The sequence below is a fragment of the Megascapheus bottae genome, chromosome X (genome assembly GCF_031878675.1).
Source record: "Megascapheus bottae isolate mThoBot1 chromosome X, mThoBot2.hap1, whole genome shotgun sequence".
Taxonomy (NCBI): Eukaryota; Metazoa; Chordata; class Mammalia; order Rodentia; family Geomyidae; genus Megascapheus; species Megascapheus bottae.
This window is the reverse complement of record NC_143547.1, coordinates 33,854,306-33,871,068: the sequence shown is the minus strand read 5'-3', so window position 1 is coordinate 33,871,068 and position 16,763 is coordinate 33,854,306. Positions and strand designations below refer to the sequence as shown.

General features: G+C 42.1%; 1 pseudogene; it reads right to left on the bottom strand.

Moving 5' to 3' along the window:
• Positions 1-3,658: 3,658 nt before the first annotated feature.
• Positions 3,659-16,243, bottom strand: LOC150040802 (hypermethylated in cancer 2 protein-like; annotated as a pseudogene).
• Positions 16,244-16,763: the final 520 nt, after the last annotated feature.

Here is a 16,763-nt window from a genome sequence, read left to right as displayed (position 1 = left end):
TGGCTTCAGATAGACACTCACATTAACCCACTCCCAAAGTTAACTAGCAGAGCAGCAGATGGAGCTCACCTTTCCTTTGTGGCTGAAGCCTGAACTTGGGTCCTGAGGCCAGAGTCGATAGCCACCCAGTATGTATCAGTTGGCAAGACCACTAAGGTGCAGCTAGCAGGCTTGACCCTGGTCAGCACAGGCCCAATGTCTTAGGTGCCAGCTGGTTTGAAGAGGCATTGGGATTTGTGATGAGGGCCCTAATACAGGGAGGCTTCCCATATGTTCCCTGAAGATATGTCTGTTCCAGGGCTGACACAGAACCCACAGAGAAAACTGAGGATTCCCTGGGACTGGCCTTGCAGCTACTGAGATCTAAAACTATAAAGGTTTTATGTAAACAATGCAAAGAATATATTAGTATATTTTTGTTTCTGAGCCCACTGAGGTTCCATATTCATTCTATATACTTTTTAATTGCTTTATGAGACTCTTACTAGTTAAGCACACACACACACACACACACACACACACACACACACACATGCAAATCCACACTGAGATGAAATCAAAAGAAAAGCAAACAAAACCAAGTGTTATATTAATTCCATTCTATCCCAACTACCTTCATCATTTTAAATAGGAAAATAGCTTGGTACTGTGATCTGATTTCCCTGAACTTGGCTGTTTTTACTTGCAGGATCACTGAAGGGTTCAGATTGGGGATAACACTGGATTTAACCTAAAAAGGAAAGGAAACTATTAAAGTATGAAGCAAAATGAAGATAAAAGCCTGCTGCCCAGTCCTGTGGCCTACTTGGACAATGGAAGGTCCTGTGGTATGGGGCAACTTGTTGGACCCAGAAAAACAAGTGGGCATGACCAACTTGCAGTAGAGTTGACAGGGGTGTTCAAACATTCCATTCAATTCCCTAGTCCTGTGGTTTGTCCTACCCACAACCCATGAGCCAGGAGGGGATTTGGCTGTCTCCAGTTCTAAGTAGATACAGGATGGGGCGAGGGCTCTCTTCTATCACAACCTCTCCCTGGCAGGAGTTGTATGAGTGGCTGACTCCCTCCCTGTAGCTACTGGTACTTTGGTGCCCAGCATCTGTTGCATTCTCAAGCATAGAGAGTAGCAGTTGACAACATGAGGCATAAGCTTTGAGGGCCCAAGATGACTTCTGGGGCTGACATGACTGGGCTTGTTGGGACTCAGTTTATTCCTACAGATCCAAAAAGCAACCAGTTCACCTTCAATTGTCACTCACCAAAGTACTGTACTATAGTCATGAGTTTAAGAGTTAGCAAAATGTCAAACTTTTCTCCTCAATGAGTGAGGAAGGAAAGGGAAGCATCTGTCCACATACACACAGCATACACCACCCTCACAGACACAGAAATAAAAATTGAAATACAAGGCCAGCCTCCTTCTACCCCTATATCTTCCAGTTTCAACACTTCCAATTAGTGTTACATGTGGAGGGGGGTTCTCAATTTAAAAAATAATAAAGACAAGCATCTGTAGGCAAAGAATATTCCTTGAAAATTATAGGAAACACGGGCTCTCCTGAGGTAACCCAGTCAGGACTCAGGACCAGGAAAGCCTTTGAGTAAGAAGGGCTCCTGGGGCCTGGAGAGATGGGCATACTCATGTCTCCCACAACCTCTCAGGAAGGGGGACAGGGAGGGGCAGGTGTCCCAGTTACATTAGGTCTTTAGGCCCAGTCTCAACCCCAAAATAGTAAGAGGAAAATAAAGGATTGTTTATGTTGGTTTCAAAACAAAACAAAAACAATTCAGGTACAGTGGCTCACCCCTGTAATCCTAGCTACTTAGGAGGCTGAGATCTGAGGATCACTGTTTAAATGCAGCCCGGGCACTAAAGTCTATGAGACTCTTATCTCCACCAGAAAACCAGAAATGGTGCAGTGGTTCAAAACGTAAGGCAGTAGCCTTGAGCTGAAGAGCTCAGGGAGAATGCCCACGCCCAGAGTGAACTCTGGCTCCATGACCAACAAAAAAATCAAAATTTATTTTTAAAGAAGTATGGAGGAAGAACAGACCAGTAGGAATAACAGCAGCACAGGCTCAGAGATAGGCAGTGGGGTTACCCTCACTACTGCTGTGCCAGGGAGCAAAGCCATCCTTGCGCTAAACAAATGCAGGAGCTACCACACAGCATCTGTTCCCTAGAGCCAGGGGCATACATAAACCCTAGCACACACTCACAACCACAGTCCCTGTTGTGTGGGAGTCTTACTAGAATGAAGGTTGTTCCCTTCTCCCCCTTCTCTAGCCCAGCCTCAAGGAAAGGGACCAGGTGTCAGCAAGACCCAAATAATGTGCTTACCATTCTTCCTGGTAGCTCCCTTGGGCTAGAGTGAGGTATAGAATGGGGAGGTGGCATGTTCACCACCAGCAACACACATGGGGCTGCACATGCAGATTTCTCCTCCGTGGTACTGACTGGTGACTAAATCTCTGGGTGTGGGGCACCTGTGGTGAAGAAGCTGTTGGGATGTTGAGAGACTCCCACTGGACTTGAGGCTCAGTCCCGCCCCTCACCCCCACCTCTCTCCATACCTACTTGTTTCTCCTTTGCTGGGTTCCCATGCATCAGGTCTACACAGGGCACCCCTTGGTCCTGCTTTCTCCATTGCTTGATTCCCATGCATCAGTTCTTCAGAGGGCACCCACAGGTCTTTGTCTTCTTGGGAGAGGCGGGTGCATGGTCAGGTGGCTGAGAAGGGTGTATTCCTGAGTGAACTTGACCCAATACGGATAGCACTCATAGGTCTTCTTGCCTCAATGCACATGCATGTGCTCAGTGAGGCATACCAGACTCATCACAGGGAAAAGACTTCAGGTCTAGGTGGCTCTATATGGGGTGTGACATATACCACCACACTTGGTGAACATCTTGCCTTGGGTATTGCAGAGAAGGGCCTCATTAGCCAGTGTGTCTTCTCATGCTGACTCAGGTTGGCCGCATCCTTATAGGTCTTCTCACATACTGAACCCTTGAAAGGCAGCATGATCCTCAGCCTCTGCCTCACCACCCCACTGCACATCCCACAGACCTTCTCCTCCTTGATGAATACCTGCTCCTTTGTGTGCTTCTCCACATGAGCATTGAGCTGCTCTGAGCAGGGCATGCACACACACGGGTTGTCTCCACATGACACCATCTCATAGCTCCCCTGCCGATGTGTACACTATCACCCTCAGTTTAACTGTGTCCTGATTCCCCACCTTGCTGTTCTTCCACGTTTAGGGGTATTGGTGTTTTCTATAAGGTCCAACTGGGGCCACCAACACCAACACCATAGGTCAGAATGCCATTGGGATCTGGATTTCCAACCCTTCACTCTTTACTAGAGCAAGGACCTTGGGCCCTATTTATTTTTGCTTAAAGGGTATGAAGCAGAAACAGGCTCCTTCTTGTTTCATTCCTTCTTTCTTTTGTTGCCAGTCCTGGTGCTTGAACTCAGGGTCTGAGCTTCCTCAAGGGTCTTGGGCTTCCTCAAGGCTAGCACTCTACCACTTGAGCCACAGCATCACTTCCGGCTTGTCTATATATGTGGTACCAAGAAATCGAACTTGGGTCATTGTACATGCTAGGAAAGCACTTTACCACTAGGCCAAACTCTCGACACCATTCCTTCTTTCAAGAGGCTCTTTTGAGGCTGTCCATCTCCAGCAGGATCAGGTGGTACTCCTCCATATTTTCCAGATCCATGGACTCATCAGAGGTCCCCATCCAGGTCAATATTTATTGTACTGTTGGTATCAAATAGGATGGAGGCTGGCAGGGGTGGTTTTGCTTGCTTTTACTTGGCTGCACTCTTTCTTTAGGTGTGGGGGGGGTCTCATTTTTTATAGGTCTAAGTACAGCTACTGGTCATAGCCCCTGCTACTCCCATTAATGCTACTCTCACAGCTACCTGAGCCCACCTCCCCACTGGCTGAATATGCTATATGTGCACTCTTGACAGAGCTTTCCAGAAAAAGCACATCATCTGTATCTTTGGGTTGAGGGAATTCCTGCTAGGAATGGTGATCCTTATGTCCATCCAAGAGCCACAGGTGCTGAGGCCATATAACAGAGGCTGTGGACAGTCCTTGGCTGCAAAATGGATGAACCAGGCCAGCAGCCTCTACCTGTCTAGGGAAAAAGTTCTTTCGTGCTCTTTGGAATATAGGATAGCAGACAGCTGCCAGTTCAGAAAGCTGGAGGTAGCTGGCAGCCATAAAAAGAGTACTGAATTTGGGCTCGGCATACTGGTCACTAGGCAACAGCTTGCCTGTGCAAATTAAATCCAGAATTCACTAAAAGCACATGGAACTAACCATGTTCCTGTCTGGCTGCTGAGCATGTCTGGCAGGACCAAGAATTTGAAGTAAATGCTGCCAGCAGGCAGGATATTCTTTTTTATTTTATTGTTATGAAAAAGGTGAAAGAGGTTACAGTTTCATAAGTCAGGTAGTGAGTGCATTTCTTTTAGAACAGTATCACCTCTTCATCCCTTTTCTACTAGTTATCCCTCCGCACTTTCCACAAAAGTATTTTCCTTCCTTTTCAACATAGTGTCTAGTAAGTATCACTGCTGTATTTATTTGTTTTTCCCACCATTTCTATGCTGCCCTAACCCCCTCCCCCAAACAGATAAACTTAGATACAAGATAAGAGTTATAAAAAACAAAAACAGCAACCAACAAGAAAAAAACAAAATCAAAAGCGAAATAACAAAACCCTATGAGAAAAAAAACAAAATCAAAAGTGAAATAACAAAAACCCTTTTTCCCATCTCTTCGTGTTCATTTTGATCATATGCATATGATAATGTGCATATGTTCATATGATCATATATATCTAACTACTGAGCCTTTGTGATCTAAAAATATCCTTTGCTGGTTTCAGCGTGAACTTCTAGATTCTTTATCATGCTAAAGTGTATTTTTTGTCTTTTAATAACTAGTATGTTCACTTTTAGATTTATAGGTACATTGTAATTACAACAAATGAGAGTAACCATGCAACCTATATTTCTTTGGGTCTGCCTTACTTTATTTCATACAATTTTTCCAAGTCCTGTAATTGCACAGACTAGAAGTTTAAAATTATAGATATGTATTCCCCTATCTAACGCTCCTTTTCTTTGTTTGGGAAAGAGCATTGGGGTTCATGAGTGGAGATTATATACATAGTTGTAGCCAGTGAAAAAAATCTGTTGTGATCCACAAAATAATCTGACCTGACAGGATAACAGGAAGACTCACTTACACACAATCAAAATGGAAACAAATACAGCCTAAATCAGAAAGATTTAGCCTACAAATACATAAATAAATGCTTAACATCCATAATCACAAAGTAAATACCAATCAAAATTCTACTCACATTCCAACTATCCCTGTTCTTGTTGTTTATTTGTTTTAGTGCCCGTCCTGGAGCTTGACCTCATGTTTCCAAGGGGAGAGCTCTACTACCTGAGCCACAGCTCCGCATTTGGTGGTGTGGTGATTAAGTGTAAAAAAGACTCTCATGGGCTTTCCTGTTCAGGCCAGTGAAAAGCTCAGATCCGCAGTTTTCAGCCTCCCGAGTAACTAGGATTAGGATTATAGGAAAGAGCCATTGACCCCCAGCTTACCCCGTTTCTTTATGAGGTGGTAGGAAAAGGAGCACAAAGTCTTTCATCAGACTCCACTGTGGAGGTAGTTTTCAGTCTTGCATATTTAACCCCTATTTAGTGTTCCTTCAACTTTTTGCTTATTTTTCATATTGGCTTCAGGTTTCATTTCCATTTACCATGTTTTTCCACACGCTACTTATGAGTTACACTCCCTTCCATCTGCATTTTATTTTTTTTAAGTGCATTTACAAATCTTGACATGAAATTCTGCTAAATCCTCTCATCTTGGATATTGGCTTGCCCTTGAGGAGAGCTGAAGTTTGTTTTGTCCCTCCTTAGAGCACAAATATTTGATTTGTGTGGAGCCAGTACCCTATTAGGTCATATTCAGAGTTGGGCCTCATCTCTCTTTCTATTATTGTGGAATGCCTGTAGCAAAAATCTTGAATAAACTGTTTTTTTCACATTTTAGCAAAACTTTGATATTCTGAGGACTTTACTCAAGGACACATAAATATGGAATGGCTGCATTCCACCACATGCCCACTTCTACCTTGGCCCCTTGATCATGCATTCAGCCAGATTTGCATGAACTGTCTCCTTTTTGAGGTTCTTCCTTCCTTCATGGTCTATTTACAGGTCTTGTTACATTCCTGTACTATGAATCATTTCACAGTAAGGTTAAAGGCCAACTGTGCTACTTCTCTAGTACAAACCTTTGCAATCATCCTTATTTGCCTGTATTCTCATAGCCAGAGCCTCAGCCAGGACACTTCAAATCTCTTCCCAAGTACCTCGGTAATTTGGTGTCTGTCCTCCCTCACTTCATCTTGTAGAGAGCTAGACAAGCCACAGAACTGTGAGCACTGGCCTTGAGTGCAGAATATGGGAGTCCAAATCTAGTTGGGCTTATTTTCATTTATACTCCTCCTGGTCAATACTAAGGAATGGTAATATATGATCATATGGTAGTTACATTTTCAATTTTTTTATTATCTACCATGCTGAATATAATTTTGTCCATCCTCATTTTTGCTAGGAGAGATCACTGGCATTTTCCATGCTGGAAATGCAAAAAACTCAGATAGTAGGGATCTCAGCCTTAATCCAGTGACCCTGTGCCTCAAAGAACACCAGAAAGTGCACATTTCTTCTGCCTTTTCCTTCTGTCTTCCTCCCTGTTTTGTAGTATTTAAATTTGGGAACGTTCAACATTTACCTATAAATGATCTTAATGCTGTAACCAACTGACTTCTGCCCGATAAAATTCTACTTGGCTTCTCATGTATAGATCTATCTTGTAACCCAAGAACATTCAGTAACTATGAAATTGAATGGGGCTCCAAAGGGTTCCTTTTGTTTTTTTTAAATTTTTTATTGTAATTAATAAAAGGGTTACATGATATTTGCCAGATAAAAGGTGCATTAATTCACATACATTGATACCCTTTCACATGTCTTGGTACCCATTACCCTCCCCCCCACCATCTCCACCCATCTTGGTTTTCCCCCCTTCCCTATCAAATTTCAAATAACCAAATACAAATAAATTCAATATATCAGATAACAAAGTGAGATACTGTCCTTTTGTTTTTATTCTAGTACTGCTCTTTAATCTTGGGCTTAACATTCATACTTAGATACTATAGTAAAGGCTAGTATTCTCACACTTGAACCATGCCTTGATTTCTGGTTTGTTTTTCTGCTTCATTAGAGATTAAACTCATTGATTTTTCTGCCTGGACTGGATTTGAACCCCAATTCTCATCTTTGAGTCTGGTGTGTGGCTAGGATTACAGGTCTAGCAGCACACAGCAGTGCTACTTCTTTACTAGCACTGAAAACTATTCCTAGAGCATGCCTCCTCCTCCCACACCGTAGTATCACTACCATCTCCACCATCAACTTTATGCAGTTAGAAAAGGAAATATCTGGATTGCATGAAATGATACCTGAATCTGCTTCTTATACATTGTCACAACAGTTAATACATTTACACAATGGGTAAAGTCAGTCATTGAAATATTTATTCAACCCATATTTTTGTCTATTGTTTGTAAAACCTCATTCTAGGCAAATGGACAGGACACATTTCTTTTTTTACTGAAGCCTGTGTGGTTGATTGAGAGGAAATGTGATACAATGTAAGTGATATAAGGAAGTAAATTACATTGTTAGGCACTAAGGGTGACATGGGGAAATAAAACATTGGCAAGAAGTTGGGACATCAGATGTATGATGGAGTAAGGTTGTCAAGAGTATTCTGGAGTCAAGTTTTGGTTCTCAGAAAGCTGAGATGTATAGATCAACCCTTAAGACCAGCATGATCAGTAAAGTCCACAAGATTCTTATCTCCAGATAAGAACCAAAGCAAGTAGAAATGGACCTGTGCCCCAACTGATAGAGCACTAGCCACAGGCAAAGTAGCTCAGGGAGATCACCTCGGCTCTGAAGTCAAGTCTCAGGGCCAGCAAAAATAAACAGCACAAGCATATTCAAAGTCCACATTAAGATGGTGACAGCCACCAAAATGGAAAGAGAATTCTGTACATCACTGCTGGAAAAGCATTCTTGGTAGAGTGAACAGTAATGTGCAGATATCACATGAGAAAAATGAGAAGAGGTTAGTCTATCAATGGCCAAGAGAGAGAGTTGCAGACTGACAAGACTGGGATCATGATTTCCAGGAGACCTAGCTAGGTCTGCAAGGAGGCCTTGAATGTGAGAAATACAGAGTCATTCAGGAACCTGGGAGCTGAAATCTCAGATGCTGTTCTATCAGATTCTACTTGAAAATAGTCCTATGGATTTATGACAAATACAGGAGATGGAACAAAGAAGTTTCACCAAATCCAGGAGGGCAAAATTGGAATAAGAGAGGAGATGGATGGAGAGAGAAGAGATATTGAGAGAGAAAGATGAGAGAGACAGAGACAGACAGAGAGAGACAGAGAGAGTCAAGGACAGGCACAACCCAAGAGACAGGTGTGTGTGTGTGTGTGTGTGTGTGTGTGTGTGTGTGTGTGTGTGTGTGTGTGTGAGAGAGAGAGAGAGAGAGAGAGAGAGAGAGAGAGAGAAAGACAGAGAGAGACAGACACAGACACAGACACAGACACAGAGACACAGAGACACAGAGAGAGACAGAGAGGGAAAGGCAGAAAAACACAGGAAGGATAGTTTCGGACATGTGGTGACCACAGGAAATTATTTTGGACACTGTTGAAAGAGAAAATGAAACCTACTCTTGAACATATGCATTGACCTGTGAGACAGAGAGGGAGTCCAGGAATTTCTGAGGCCGGGCCATAGCAGGACTCAGGATAGAGATGCCTGCAAGTGAGTTGTAGAGGTATATGGGCAGGAAGTACAGATATCAGATTGACTTTGGACACATCACATTTGCACAGTTCTATTCTCTCCATCTCATCCTTTTCTGAGCCTCTGGAAGGCCAGCTTAGAGAAGAGGCAACTCTGAAGGTCAGGGCATCCCCTGAAAGGCCACACCTACACCATATATTGGTCATCTCTCCACCTTAGCATTTATTTTTACTAGGGTAGTATTCTGTCACAAAACCCCTATAGCTTCCAGACCCTCACCTTGTCCTCAGCTTGACATCTTGCAATACAAATTTTCCAGGCTTAAATGACCTCTTCTACAGAGTTAAGAAAGTAGGGATCCAGAAAATTATATTAAAAGATCAGTGTTTGACATGGAGGGCAGAGGACATCTAATGGCATATGAGACAGTGTAGTGGCTTCTAATCAAGGGAAACAGAACTCTTCGTCTTGATTCTGGAAGGACCACTTCCTTTCAAGCAGAATAACTTCTAGGTCTCCTTCCTATGTCCTCCACATCCTAAGAAGACTATCATTACTGAGGACTGGAAATAGTGGTCTCCTTCTCACACTTCCTGTAGCTCTACTGCAATTGACAACAACAGAATTTGATGCACAAATTGCTAAGTTGGTATTGCCATGTCCGTTGGGGATTTCATTCATGGATGCCAACTCCCCAGTTTGGTCCTCCTTCTTCCTACTTAAGAAAGGGGTTTGCTCTTGAAAAAGGATATGATATTTATACCAATGGCTCACCCCTGTAACTCTAGTATGGCCAACAAATCTCTAAGTAGAAAAAAAGCTGAAAGTGGAGGTATGGCTCAAGTGGTAGATGCCTGTTTCAGGAAAATCCATTACAGAAATCAGGGATTGATGTCTCACCCCTGTCATCCTGGATACTCAGGAATCTTAGGTCAGATATTCCTGATTTGAAGCCACCATGGGCAGAAAACCCCATAAAATATCTATCATCATTTAACCACTAAAACTTGAAAATGGAGCTGTGCATCGAGTGGAAGAGTGGTAGAGCCCACAGGAAAAGCAACAACAGCAACAACAACCCTCAGAGATTCTAAATTAAAGCCCAGGACAACAACTACAACAAAAACAAAAAAGTCAGGCAAAAACGTGAGGCCCTGATTTCAAGCCGTAATTTTAGTAACATGGATTCCTTAATGAAATGAATGTAGCCAACATGGAAAACATGAAATAGGACAAAAGTGAAAGTAGACACTATGGGTTTGTCTTTTGTCTGCTGCATGTGGTTATGGCTAACAGTGACAGTGTATGGAGCCTGCTTCCTACAGGGGCAGTGTGTGCAGCAACATGGTCCACAACTTCTTGTCAGTCAGTAGTAGGCCCCAGATTATGGGTCACAATGAGCAAGTAGCCAGTTCTTCATAAGACACACACAAGACAATTTTTTAATAAGAAGATTTTATTAACACTGAGTTTTTACATCATATTTCAAATAACATGTTTAACAAACAAGTAATCAAGAAGGCAATCTCTATATACAACTCCTGGCACATAGATTTTAGAACATAATTAAAACGAAGCTGAGACTATATGTCTTTGGATACATGTTGATCTATATAATATAATATTATGTCAATAGAGTATATGGCCCAACATAGATTTTTATATCTATGTAATTATATTTATATTTCCAAGACCCATACAGGACAATGTGAAAGGCATTTTAAAAGTGAAATTTGAGAATGTAGAAAAAAGTTTCAAGTGATAGAGTGCCCACCTTAAAAGTTAAAGTGAAATGCCAGCACACACAAAAAAAGAGACAAAATCTGATATATATTATTCCTTTGCTGGGTGCCAGTGGCTGCTGCCTATAATCTTAACTATGCAAGAGGCTGTGATCTGAGATGAAGTTAGCATCCACTGACACTTTCTTATAACTCTTTTATTTTTTGGGGGGGGGTGGGAGTCATGGATCTTGAACTCAGTCTGGGCACTGTCCCTGAGCTCTTCAGCTCAAGGCTATCACCCTACCCCTGGGCCTGGGCACTGTCCCTGAGCTCTTCAGAGCAAGACTACTACCCTACCCTTGAGCCAAGCCCCACTTCCCGTGTTTTAGAGGTTAATTGAAGACAAGAATCTCTGGTCCTTTTGTGCCCGAGCTGGCTTTGAACCTAGATCCTCAGATCTCAGCCTCCTGAGTAGCTAGGATTACAGGTGTGAGCCACTGCACACGACCTCTTATGACTCTCCTAACCAACAAATTAATCAGAAAAATTTCAGGAGTGAAGAAGTGGCTCAAGTTGGAAAGCACTCCTGCCACCTGCATAAAGGCTATGTAAGAGCTTGAGGCTGTGGGTTCAAGCCCCACTACTGTATCAAAAGAGATTTTGATCTGAGCTCCAAGCCTGTGTAGGAGTTTCCTGACAGTGGAGATTAGGCAGCAGTCAAGGAGGGATTCAGGGTGATACCAATACAAATTTTAGTTTTCTTTACTTTTGCCAGTCCTGGGGCTTGAATTCAGGGCCTGGGTGCTGTCCTTGTGTTTTCTCAAGGCTAGTGCTCTACCACTTGAGCCACAGCACCACTTCTGGCTTTTTCTGTGTATGTGGTACCAAGGAATTGAACCCAGGGCTTTGGGCATGCTAGACAAGCATTCTACCAGTAGGCCACATTTCCAGCTTCCAAATTTTAGGTTTCTTAGGGTCAAAATATTTCTTTGTTTGAAAACCTAGATAGGACAAATAAGAACTGGAGAAGGTTGGGAGTGGACTGAGCAGAATGTGCTGAGTTGGGCCTGGGGGAAGTCCAGCTAGATACACAAGGGTGGGTCCAACTGCAGTATGTTTACCATGGATGAAATCGTTGATGTCAATTAGATTGGATTTGAGCAGTGATGGATTCAGGATGGGGATTTTGTAGGAATCTTGACAGTCGATACCTGGAGTGTAAATGGACTAAGAATAAGAGAGCTGAGGGCCATACACCAGTCATGTCAACTCAATACTGCACCCCACACTTAGGTTGTCTACTTCTTCATAAATTTGGAAGTGGTCTTGCGAATTGGTATCCTCATGTTTGAGCAACTCTAAGGGATTGGGGGGAAATCTGGAAACCTTGCCATTGTTCAAGGTTCACACCATTGTCCTCTAAGCTCTGAGATAATCAGGAGTCCTGCTTATTGTGCTTTTGTTTTGTTTTGTTTGTGCTACAACTGAGATATAGCCCACACTGTGGACAGGTCTGTGCTAAAGGAAGCTGGGATATTAGAATAACCACATTTATCCGGCTGAAGAAATCCAAAGAAATAGAGGTTAGTTGTCTATGTGGGTGGGCTGGGCTGTGCAGCCAGCACCTAAGAGATGAGACCATGCCTGGACTGCCTTCCTTCAAACTTCAGTTTTATTGGAGGCTCCATATAACTCCCTCTGTTCTTTCCTTTCTTCCTCCCTTCTTTCTTCCTATTTTTTTCATTCCCTAAGGATATTGACTTCCCTGCACTGTGGTGGCAGTCATGGTCCAAGAGGTTCTGTATGGTTTAATTTCAAATTATCTGGTTTAAATCATCTTCCTGAGAAGTGATTCTTCTTTAATCTCAGAATGCAGTAAAGAGGTTGGCAATGCCTCTCAGCCCCAGGAAGCAAATGAGGAGGAAAGGGCCATGACTGACAGGTTCCCCAACAGGTAAACAATGTGTCATGCATGGAATGGATGATGTGAAGAGGAGCGGACTTCAGTGAGGATGCAGAAAGTGAAGTGTTTGGGAAACTAAGGAGAAACTCTATTCAGAACAGCCAAACTGGAAGAACACTAAAAACCCCAGGGGAGGAACAGAATAGCTGAAAATTATGAGAGAACAGCCATGAGAGGGAAAGCTAGGAAAGAGTTTGCAGCTCCAGCCATCACCACAAGGTAATCCTGGCAGCCTCCACGATTTAGTGGATTATGTATAAATGAGCATACGGGTATGTATATACATTTGTGTTTATATATATTCATATACATATCCTTATGTATATATATATATATATATGATAGTTTACATTTATACCAACAGGGTGTAAAAATTCCTTTTCCCACAGCTTTTTAGAAGATTTTTAAATGTTTTTCATGGTGACTATTTTAATTGGAGATAGATGAAAACTCAGTTCTGGGTTTTGTTTTGTTCCACTTGATCCAAAGCTCTACTTCAAGTACTTTGGTAGTTAATTGGAGAAAAAAAGTCTCATAGCCTTACCTGTCTTGGCTGATTTTAACCCTAAATACACAGATCTCAACCTCCTGAATGCCTAGGATTATAGGAGTAAATCCCTTGTGCTATTTTGACATGCATTTAATTTAAGGCCAGGGGTGTTGAGCATTTCTCTGTGTTTCTGTGTTTGTGGGGGTGGATGTGTGGGTGCATGTGTCTCTGTGTGTGTTGATTACATATATATATGCATAAATGCAGACATATATGGATATATAAATATTCCTGTATACATATCTAAAATATTTGCCATTATGGAATGCTTCTGAGATTTTGATGGGAAAAGGAAAAAGAAGATGGTTAGAAGGTGAAAAACACGAAAATCACTTCTGTGAATATGTTATAAAAATGACAGAAGATAATGGATTTGTCATAATCACAATGAATAATTCTGTGTAGACAGTATATCCAACTTTGTTTTTTTTCCACTTTTTTGAGAGTGTGTCTTGGTATGTAGCACAGGCTGGACTTCAACTCATGGTGTTCTGAAATAAGCATAATTCTATTCCCTGGCATATATTATGAGAAAACATAACTTATTGTAGAAATAATCTGCATTTATAAAGCAAACATTTATAGAAGTATCTGGAAAATATTAGTTAACGTTTAGATATGTTGTATTACAAAATAAAGTGCCATTCTATGTGTTTCCCTCTCTGATAGTTTACCAAACAGGAATCTCATAGTTTATAGTATAAACCTATACCCTCTGTATATCACTTTTTTTTGCCAGTCCTGGGATTGAGCTCAGGGCCTGAGCACTGTCCTTGGACTTTCTCAAGGCTAGAGCTTTACCACTTGAGCCTCAGCACCACTTTTCTCCTTTTTTCTATATGTGGTACCGAGGAATCGAACCCGGGTCTTCATGCATGCTAGGCAAGCACTTTAACTACTAGGCCAAACTCCCAGCTCTCTGTATATCACTTTTAAAATAAAATAAAATAAAATAGATACTACCAATTAAAACTGTGAAATAAATGAGCTTTATGGTAATGAATTTGAATATAAAATATGAAAAATATCTTTAAAAAGATGTAAACCATTTAATATTAGCAGGAAACTATGATGTTTGTTTTGTCAGTATGATGAAAGAAAAGTCTGCAGTTTACCATGCTAAGAAAGGCTGTGCATGAGTATGTCAAAAACGTTATTCCATGAATGTGTGGTAAGAAAGCATAGATGGTAGGATTTCCTAAATGTTGAAAGCTGTCTTAAGAAAGCTTCATTGATCCCTGAAATTTTGTAGTTCAAAATATTTGAGTCTTTCAGACCAAACTGAGCCCCAGACTGAAATCATGTGTCTCATGGTTACTCCTTACACCTGTCCACGTTATCTACCTTGAGGCTCGATGGAGACAGAAAAGGAGGAGGAGCAAAGGGAGCAGAATGTTTTCACACACAGCAAATGAGAAAGGGAAGTTGATTATAGTGAGGGACAGCACTCGGCACTGAACTCTACCACATTCATTGTTCTGGTCACCTTTCAGCCAGTGTTAAAGACAACATCCTATTGTTTCCTTTTTCTTACCTGGTGTGCTATGGTGAGTGGTGCAAGGATCTGTCACTTACACTATCTCCTTTTTCCAAAACTTTACTTTGATCCTCAGGTGTTGGTGCATCTCTCTTGAGCTAGTGTGGATCCATTTATCTGATTTGGTCATGGCCCTCATTAACATTGCCCATCCCTGTATTGCTGCTTTCCTAGAAATAGCATTCTGAATGCCGGAACTCAATAATACATACATGTTTGTATGCAGTCATAAGTAAGGGCTAAGAAATTTTCAACACAGTACTCTACTCTTTATTCCTACCAAATTAGTAGATTTTATAGTATTGGTTTGTTTCATATTAGTTGTTCAAAAATAGTGGGTAAATTGATTTTCCATTATAGATTTCTCTTTAAAAAATTACTCATAAATGTTGTGTCAGTTATTTTGATTCACACTGTATGGATGTCATAAGTCTGCACCCATGAGTAAATATAGACAGGTATGCATGTATATAACACACATATATACATGTTACATAAGTATGTAGATATAATGTGTGTATATATTATATATGTGTGAATTTTTTTTGCCAGTCTTAGGGCTTGAACTCAAGTTCTTGCTGCTGTCCCTGAACAAAATTGTGCTGAAGCATAGCAGTCTACCACTGGAGACACATCTCCACTTCTAGCCTTTTCTCTTTTGTTTGTTTTAACTTATTTTTATTAACAGGGTTTTGTATAGAGAGGTTACAGTTTCGTATGTAAGGTATTGAGTACATTTTTAAATTTTTGTTGTATTTTATTTTCAGGGTAATGTATAGAGGAGTTATAGTTACATTCGTCAGTTACTGGATGCATTACTTCTTGAACATTGATACTCCATCTCTTGTTTTTGTCTCCCTTTTTGTCCCCCTTTTCCTCCCTCTTTCCCTGACATCTTGTTTTCCCCCTTCCCTTCCCTATTTCAAATAAACAAATAAGTGCTCACACAATATACCAGGTAACAAAGTTAGATACAGTAACCACATGAGATTAACCATCAGGGGAAAAAGAGAAAAGAAATAACTTCACAGAGTACATTAAGAGCAACAACCACAAAGAAAAACCTTTTTTTTTCCGTATTCCGGCGTTCATTTCACTTACTCTAGATTTTTCTAAGTGGTTTATTGGAGATATGTTTCTCACAGACTTTCATGCTCAGGCTGACTTCTAACCACAACCTTCACATTTCAAATGCTGAGTACAGAGGTCAATAACAGGCACCAGACAAAAGTTAAGTTTTAACAATTTTTTGCCCTCGGTGTGTGTTTTTAGACACATTGCTCCGCAGCGGCAAGCTGGGCTAGCTTTTTGAATGTCCTGCCAATGGGAGAAAAGTTGGTTGAGAGCAAAGTGATATATGTACATGTATTTTCAGACATGGGATATAGAAGACATAGGGTATAGAAGGTCTATACCCAGGTGGGAAAAGAGGTTTAAGTCCCATAGGTGCTACCCGCAGTGGGCGTAATCATTTCCAGGCAATATGATGATTATGACTTCATATTCAGCTTGTTCCACACTGCGCATGTGTGGGCTCTGTGCTCAGCGCACCCCGCACGTTCCCTTTATTGCACATGTGCGTGGCAGAGCCTTGGCGCTCGTCGCTGTAAACCGGGTAGGAGATCGGTGTGCTCTGTCTGCGTTCTCCTTAACTTTAAAACTCGAGGTAAGGCCTCAGAGCAAACCTGGCCGGAAGTAAATGTGACTCCGTGTTGGGAGGGGCAGAGGGCTTCAGTAGGGGGAGGTTTGTAGGTTGAGGAGTTTCGAGATTGCCATCCTTTCCTTGGAAGGTGGCACTGTCGCCTGGCCTTTGTGGTGGTGGCGCGGCCTGGACAAAGTGAGGAGGTCGTGGGGTGGGCAGTGCGAGGGGGTGGACAGGAGGGGGGAGGACACCTGCTCCACGGGGACGGGCTGGACCTGGTCAGCGGCCCTGGGGACCGGGTGGACGGGGAGGGTCCACTGCTCTGTGAATCCACTTCTGCAGTCATGGAAGATGGAGGCCGGAGGCTCCCGCCCGCTACAGCAGCTCCTTGGAGGGCTGAGGGCG